A 9,425-nucleotide genomic window follows, 5' to 3' on the forward strand; every position below is an offset into this window, starting at 1 on the left:
ATCCCGAAAATCCCCATAGAATGGAACATATACGTAGACGGATCCTCGAATAAAACAGGAAGTGGTGCGGGTGTGATAGTTGAGAGCAACCAAGAAACTCAACTTGAGCTCTCCCTTAAATTCGGATTCCCGGCCTCAAACAACCAGGCAGAATACGAAGCACTATTAGCTGGTCTAAAGCTGGCTAGAGAGGTTGGAGCCCGGAAGCTCAACATCTACAGTGACTCACAAGTCATCACCTCACAAATAACAGGAAACTACCAAGCCAAAGATCCGACCATGAAAAAATATTTGGATAAAACCAAAGAACAGCTCGGACAACTCGGGGAATATAGGATCCACCACATACCTCGTGAGCAAAATGCCCGAGCTGACGCCCTTTCAAAATTAGCCAGCACCAAACCAGGGGGCAACAACAGAAGCCTTATCCAAGAGGTATTACATAACCCGTCAATAGCGGAAGAAGAAAGAATCCTAGCCATAATAGGTCGGGATTAAGGATGGATGACCCCCCATAATAAACTACCTCAAAACAGAAGAACTCCCTACAGATGAAAATGAGGCAAAGAGGCTGAAAAGGGAGGCACAGTACTACACTATCATAATCAACACGCTGTACAAAAGAGGGATATCAACACCTTTACTAAAATGCGTACCAACTTCCAATACAAAGGAAGTCTTGGAGGAAGTACATAGTGGCATTTGTGGAAATCATCTCGGAGCACAAGCTCTCACCAAAAAGGTACTCCGGGCGGGATTCTATTGGCAAACTCTACAAAAGGAGGCTACAGAATTTGTAAGGACATGTCCACCATGCCAGAAGCATGCCAACTTTCACATTGCCCCACCAGGAAAGCTCATCAGCGTGACCTCACCCTGGCCATTTGCGAAATGGGGACTCGACCTACTCGGACCCTTCCCACAGGGATCGGGACAAGTAAAATTCCTCATAGTAGGAGTAGACTATTTCACAAAATGGATCGAGGCAGAACCCCTGGCCAACGCCACCACTCAAAGAAGCTGAAAATTCCTATATAGGAACATTATTACGAGATTCAGGGTACCATACTCCATCACCACGGACAACGGTACCCAATTTACAGAGGCAGGCTTCAGAAAACTGGTAGCCAACTTGAACATAAAACACCAGTTCACCTCTGTCGAACATCCCCAAGCCAATGGACAAGCCGAAGCGGCCAACAAAGTCATATTGGCCGGATTAAAGCGGAGGCTACAAGAAGCAAAGGGAGCTTGGGCCGAGGAACTACCACAAGTCCTATGGGCATACCGAACAACACCCCATTCTACTACAAACGAATCACCATTCCGACTAGTATACGGAGTGGAGGCAATGATTCCAATAGAAATCGAAGAAGGATCTCCCCGAGTAGTCCACTACAATGAACAAGCAAACTCCCAACTTCAGAGAGAAGAGCTCGACTTGTTACCCGAAATCCAAGAAAGAGCTCGGATCAGGGAAGAAGCTCTAAAGTGACGAATGGCCTCCAGATATAATCAAAAGGTAGTACCGAGAAGTTTCGCAGAGAATGATCTCATCCTAATCAGAAATGATATTGGAACAACTCGACCCGGAGAAGGAAAGCTGGCAGCAAACTGGAAAGGACCTTACCGAGTCATTGAAGTACTGGGGAAGGGCTACTACAGACTGTCCGAGCTTGATGGACGGGAGCTTCCTCGATCATGGCACGCCTGCAACCTAAGAAGGTACTACAGTTAGGAAAGTTAAAGGATCTCATTAAATGGATGCGCTCTTTTTCCTGAAAAGGTTTTTTAATGAGGCACCATGTCGAGACCTAGGAACAAGGGAATTTCCACATGTATATATTTGCATTTTTTCTTTGAATAAAGTTTATTTAGATATTTTACACGATTCCAAGACGCATTTATCTGAAGTATTCATCATCCGATTATAAAGCAACTCGTCGGCAGAAAGTGAAAAACAAATTCACTGCGCGACCACGATAAAGACAATCGTCCGATAAAGGTGAAAACGCGATTCACCCAAAGGACGATCTAAAGACGCCAACCATTTTCTACAAATCGGCAAAGATGAACACAGAATAATGTAAGAAGTTATCGAAAGCAATCCAAAAAAAGAACCTGACGAGGTCTTACGGATAGCTAATATAATAACTTAAAAGACTAGCCGACATTCAGAAATCGGACCAAGTCAACCCAAGTTATAAGTAAACCCTGGAAAGAGGTCTGGCCAACCCTATTAAAGAGGATTACTTTAACTTAGAAGGGCCTGACATAACAAAGTCAGCCCAAAACTAAAAAGTTATACAAGTAGTCCCTGAAAGAGATCTGACAAAGATCCAAGAAAGAGGACTACGAAAAATAACTTAAAGGAGACCGACATAACCGAATCGGACTCCTACCATTAAAAAGTTATCAAAGTAATCCCTGAAAGAGATCTGACAAAGATCCAAGAAAGAGGATTGCAAAAATAACTTAAAGGAGACCGACATAACCAAATCGGACTCCTACCATTAAAAAGTTATCAAAGTAATCCCTAAAAGAGATCTGACAAAGATCCAAGAAAGAGGATTACAGAAATAACTTAAAGGAGACCGACATAACCAAATCAGACTCCTACCATTAAAAAAGTTATACAAGTAGTCCCTGAAAGAGATCTGACAAAGATCCAAGAAAGAGGACTACGAAAAATAACTTAAAGGAGACCGACATAACCAAGTCAGACTCCTACCACTAAAAAGTTATCAACATAATCCCTGAAAGAGACCGAGTAAAGGCCCAGAAAAGGGGATCACGAAAATAGCTTTTGAGGGGGAACAACATAAAGAAATCGGTCATAAGGCGCTAAAGAGCGAGGAAACCGAGAAACAAGTCGGACCCCCCATAGGCACGGCCTCAAAAGGATCCAAGCTACAAACGATAAAGCACGCAAACAACCTAAAGAGGCCAGAACAGCAAATTTCAACAAATACCATGCATAAAACGATAAAAGCTTCAAGAGGTCACCACAAAACCAACCTCGGAAGCTACTTTTGTTTTTCAAAAAAGAGTTGCAAGACAGACAACTAGAAGCGTCAAACAAAACAAATTTCAAAAAGCCCACAAACCGGGCTATTTACACAAAATATCCAGAAAAAGATCAGCTAAAGATCGGGAGCTTTCCCGGCAGCATCAATATGAGGAGAAGGAGGACGAGTCTGAAGGGGCACGGCATCTACGGTTCCATTATCCCGATTCAGAATCTGGCAATCCGGATCAGATGTAACGGGAGGAACAGAGGAGTTCTACACCTTGAGAGAAGGCACTGGGGGAGGATCAATCTCTTCATCATCCTGGTCATCAGGGACAATCTTACCATCTCTCACGACGTTATCCAGGCTGATAAGAGTCAAGTCGGCATCAGGAGCAACAACTCAGAACTGCTCCATCAGGTTCTTGGAGGCAGCAGTTACACTACCCACAAGGTGACCCTGAAGCTCACCATAATTAACCCGAGCTGTTTCCAACTCCTCCCGAAGACACATCAATTCCCTATAAGCCGAGACATAGCTATCCTTATGTTTCAAAGCCATGTCTTCGGCCAGCTTCATAGAAGCAGCAAGGGCAATAGAGCTGGCCTTCTCACCCTCCAGTTCCTTCTCCACCTTGGCCAACTTCACCTCCAACTCCTCCTTCAGACCCTTGATTCGATCAAACTCTGACTTGGCCTCCTCCATAAAAGATTTGGTAGCATGAACCGGAATCCCTTGAATTGTTCGAAAAATAGCCGCACCCATATGGGCCATGTAACGACCCAATTTTCAATATGTCTAGATCATACCGGAAACTGAGCGCTACCAATTTGTCTTCCTAATTATTATCTATTATTTATCATATGAGCCTGATTCGTTGTTAAAAACGTGGTTAATTTGTGAGGTATATTTTTTTTCTAAAAACGTTTGGATTAATAAACATAATCATTTATAATCAATTCACAAGTAATAACAGATAAGTCAATTATAAACAACTACACATAAATACATCACAAGCAGTCAACAACATTCAGTGATCCAACTTTTATTTAAGTATAGACTTTTAGTTAGAACACCCCTAGATATAGCTAGATAATAACTATATACATATATATACATACAACATCCCAGGTCCTGACCTGTTCAAGAAGTCCCTAAGCTGGCACCCAGGCTAGCCTAGACTCTATACTCGCCTAGTCCCTCTAAACTACTAAAGCGAGGGAAAGTACGTTCTAAGTCTTCAAAACTCAAGTCAGGTGGAACGTCATCAAAAGATAGAACATCATCTGCTACTCCTCTGCACGATCAGACTTTTCCACAGGACGTCTCTCTGGTGCCTCATGAAGTAGCCACACAATAGGAGTCTCGTACACAGGATTTAGGTTAAAGTGCGCATACGAACGGGGTGTAGACGTTGGCTGGTTTCACAGTATATACATATAAACAGAGAACGATATTCACCCTAGACTCAGAAAACTATCTAGAGCAGAATCCTCTTCTTGTGAACGGTCATCAGCGAACTACGGTAAGGTACTCTTACTTCCATCTGAAGGGGGAAGGGAGAGAGAAGGGGTAAGAACTGGGGAGTTCTTAGTAGGGCCGGGGTTATTAGTTACGTTCATTAATTTTGTGTTGTTTAGCAGACTAATAACAGAATATAGAGAAGTAGTAAACAGAAGACAGATAAATAGAGAAAATAGAGAAAACAGAAAAAGATCACAAACAGAAGAATACAAGAAAGTAAAACACAGACACAAACACAGAGAATAGAATACAAACAAAGAAAGCATACATTCATGCAACAATCATAATAGAGAAAATGCACAACCAAGTATGATGCATGTCTAGCCCTAGCGCAGGTAATGAGCTCATCTGTCGGTTACATACCCGCTCCTGACGTTACCCAGCAACCTCTGTCTGGATAAGGCTTTCCTGTTGGCAATATCCACTGCAAGCAACCTTTGTCTTGCAGGGTATCCACTGCAAGCAACCTTTGTCTTGCAGGGCGAAACTTATTAGCTGATATACGCCCAACAGACTCACTGTAAGCAACCTCTGTCTTACAGGAGCAACAACATACTCACTGTAAGCAACCTCTGTCTTATAGGAGCAACAACACACTCACTGTAAGCAACCTCTGTCTTATTGGAGCACATTCATCTTGATACCTCTGTAAGCAACCTCTGTCTTACAGCAAAGCATTATAGCAAGGTATCCCAGGAAAGCGTTCTCAGTGGTCGTACCACCATCTATCTGACTGCCTCTCTGCAGCAGATTCTTACATAATCATTCTCATTATCATCATTCTTTAACATTCTCATTATTCATCATCACTTTCACATTCTTATGCAATATCTCTTTCTTTCTATGTTCAATCATACTATACAAACTTTACATCTTTCACTTTTACAATATCTTGGCTCAAACCATTTCTCTTTATCACATTACTCTTTTCTCTTTGTATCTCTTTATTCTGTTCTAGTTACTCTATTCTCTGTATCTCTTTACTTTTCTCTGATTACTCTTTCTTCTGTATCCATATCACTCTTTTTCTCTTTATCTCTTTACTTTACTCTGATTTCTCTGCTTAACGTATGTATTTAAAGCTTATGTAAATTTCGGTATGAATAGTTAGCCTGTCCCAGGTATAGGTTCATTAAGTCTATACTGAAACAGTTTAACTTTTCATATTATACCTAACACTAGTCGCAACTCAAGTACTAACTAAGTTGCCCTAGTTCGTTCACTAGTCTCTGTCTGTTTTTCTGTCGTTAGAATTTTACAGACATTTTCTTTGGTTTTTATCTTTTCTTTAACTTTTTATCTTTTCTTTATCTTTGCCTCACTAACATGTTATTACCACTCCCTAAGTGTTTTATGAAGGTAATTATGAGATTCTGCGCTTAAAATTGTCTTTCTAAAGCTTTTACAGAAAACTGCCTTTTCTGCATTATTTTATTATTTTTATTAAAATATTATTTTTAATTAAATATTATTATTTAATATTTTATTATTATTTATTATTTTATCATTAATTTTCGAAAATTAACTTTACTTTAACCTTTAACCTTTAAAATTCACTTTTTACCCCGGTAACTTTTAATATTTCTACTTTTACCACCCTAACTTTCAGAAATTACCAAATAACCCCTTAAACACCAAAATAATTACTTCCTTGCCCTTTCTAAGATCTAAAAGGTGTTCTCCAATGTTCTTCACCACACTCAAAGTGTTCTTCATGTTCTTCATATATTCTTCAAATTCTTTCTCTGTTTTTACCCGTTTTTCAATCTTTTCAGCAACCGATTTTTACCAAAATTCATAATAAATTCCTAGCCACTAAAACCCCATCTTTTCTACATGATTTTAACACAAATTGAACCCCGATTTAAGGCCTAGGGTTTCGTTTTCCAGCAGCCCTCAAGAACAACATTCATAGCTTAAATATCATCAAATTTCATCAAATTTTCAACAAACTTTCAACAAGAATCACTCATATAAACAATCAATTTCAAGCACAGCCAAACCATATCATAATTACACAACTCAAACACAATCAATCAAGATTAAATTCGTCAAACCCTACCTGGTTGTGCTGCTCCTAATTCGGTTAAACTTTCAGGTGGTCCTTAAGCACTTTTTCCTCCTAAATCACATCAAGAACAACTTTAAATCCAAAAACTCTCAACTGACCAAATCTCACTCAGCATGTTAGGAAGAGATATATCACCTTAGAGTTTCTGGAAATTCACGTTTCTTGGCCCTCAAGTCAAGTTAAGCATGATTCCTAAGGAAAAACATCAAGAAAACACATGTTTACATGGTTTTCCTTGAAAACCGAATTGAAGAGGGAGGGAGACAGCCATCTCACCTTATTTCCAGCCTTGATATGTTATATGGTTATGTAGAGAAAGAAGGGAGGATCATTTTGGTGAAATTGGAGTTTTGATTTGAGTTTTAGTTCAGAAGAAATCAAGCTTTGAAGATTAAAGGGTCATGAAAGTTTCTCTCTTTTCTCTCTTCACATTTTCGGCCAAAGGGAGTAAATGACCAGCCTTGGAGTGTCTTGGGGGTGTAAGGAGAGTTGTGATTGGTTGGCTTGAAGGTGGATTAAAATAATATTAAAATATCCCAGGTGTATAACTACTAAAACTAGATGTATCGGAACACTTGTAAAAACATCTCTAAAAATTATTTTCTGAGTTACTAGCATAAATGACACTAGTAACATATTTCTTATGATAATAGAACATGTATAATGAGGCCTTAGCATTGCTAAAGTCATCATAGAGTGCTGGTGCTAAGCTGCACCAGTAAACTGTGAACCCGGTTAAACCGATTTTCTGTTTTTAACTAAAACTGACCAGGTAACCTTATAATATCATTCAAGAAACTTTTATTACTAATATAATGAAAATTTACCCTATTATCTCTCTTCTCTCATGAATCGAGTCCAGCTCGTCAAACTGAGACTATCTACGAAAAACCGGATCAAAACTCCTAACCGATACGGTTCAAAAACTAGGTTCTCCGTGACCGCGTTATCGAGCTTGCCTTGGAAGAGGTTCTAGCTTAAGGATGACATAATGACAATGAGGATTGAGATACTTGATGATACAGCAGAGGTGTTCCCTTTACTAATCTTCCGGAGAAATTCGTGCCTTCAGAAAATATCTCGCATACTCGAAAATCAGGGTTGTTACAGGCCATCTTCACACTATTTTGGGTAATAAAATACAAATGCTTTAACAAAGACACATCGTCCATAGAAAGCCCACCATAGGGGGCAATTTGCTGGTCAACAAATTCAATGGCATCAAAGTCTGGAGCATCCAAGTTAAAGGTTTCGGATGTTTTTTGCTTTTTCAAAGGTGGGGCACCAGAAGCAGCAGCAGAAGTTTGAGGAGGATCGACCTGATGAAACTGGGGAGTAGGAATTACTTTCCTCGGCCCAAGGGAACTCGGCACCGGGGGCTTCAGGGGGACCTGTGAAGATCCATCGCCGGCCACCTTGGCCGAGATGTTCAGAGCAGCAGTTGCCTTTTTTGCCCTTTTGAAGGCCTTCATAGAGTCGTTATTCTTTGACATCTCTACAAAACACAAAAACAGTCACGACAAAGAGCTACAAAAGAGGAAGAAAAAGGAAATAAGTACAGAAACAAGTCAGACAAATACCCAAAACAGTCTGAACCAAGGATGGGTCATTCAAAAACCTTTTTGTATCAAGATGGGGCAGTTTCCCCCATAGATCCTGAAGAACAACAACAAAAGCACGTTCAACATCATCAAGCATCTCCCAAGTATAACGAGACACTCTCACATCCCTCTGCCACTCTAGAGGGAAAGAAGGCTCATCATTTTCGTCAAGAAAAAAGGGGCGGGCCCCCTCGACAGCACGAACCTTAAAGAAGTAATTCTTGAAATCCTTAAAGGACTCATCATACATAGCAAAAGCTTTGTGGCCCTAGGCGGACCTGAAGGAAACCCAGGAAGCCTTCTTTTTTTGAAGAACCGCCAGGCTTGGCAGAAACAAACAAATAAAGAAACAGAGTCTGGGAAGGTGGTACATCTAGTTCACGGCAGAGAAGCTGAAAAATTTTAATAAAACCCCAGGAATTAGGGTGAAGCTGGGATGGAGCAATATTACACGACCACAACAGGTCGGTTTCAAAAGCAGTAAAAAGAAAAAGTAACATTCAACTGGCTGAAAAAGTATTCATAGGCATAAAAGAAGGGATGCTCCCTCTCAATGGAAGTCGGAAAGCAAACCCTCTCATCAGAATCAGAAGCAACAAGCTCGTAATCCCCCTCGCGAGCATTGTTACCACAAATCCTATGACGCTTCCTCAGCTCAGTGCAAAATTCAGCGTCCACAACGGAAACACACAACAAAACGAGGGAGTCCAGCCAATCGAACATCCCCTCGGGAACTCTGGAAGACATCTCTACAATGTTATTGCGAGAAGACATGAGGCCAACTAAATCCTACAAGTAAGAAAAGAAAATGAGGTTACTACAAACATCTCGGACAAAGGAGAAAACAACTCAGTCAATACTTCTCAGGCAATGAAAAGCAAGAAAAGGAAAATCCCAAGACTCAAACCAAAGTCCTGGGGCATCCTTTAGAGGCAGTAACAAGGCAAGGTTTCCAGAAAAATGGTGCGAAGTTCACATCCCAGCATTTTTCAAACAAGAAAAAGACCTCAAACAAGCAAGCATTTTCAGAAGCATAAGTCATCACAGTGTACCAAACAAAAAAGCATTCCCAGAACGTCAAAACATGCCAAATTGCTAAAGGTATGAACTTTCTCAAAATTAGAAGCAAAAACGATCAAGCAAAGCAAGGAACAAGATGCAGATTCTCTATCAGAAGCAACAACAAAACCCTAGAAAGCCTCGACAAAAATGTCAAAA

Source organism: Arachis stenosperma, chromosome 5 (assembly GCF_014773155.1).
Source record: "Arachis stenosperma cultivar V10309 chromosome 5, arast.V10309.gnm1.PFL2, whole genome shotgun sequence".
NCBI classification, from domain to species: domain Eukaryota; kingdom Viridiplantae; phylum Streptophyta; class Magnoliopsida; order Fabales; family Fabaceae; genus Arachis; species Arachis stenosperma.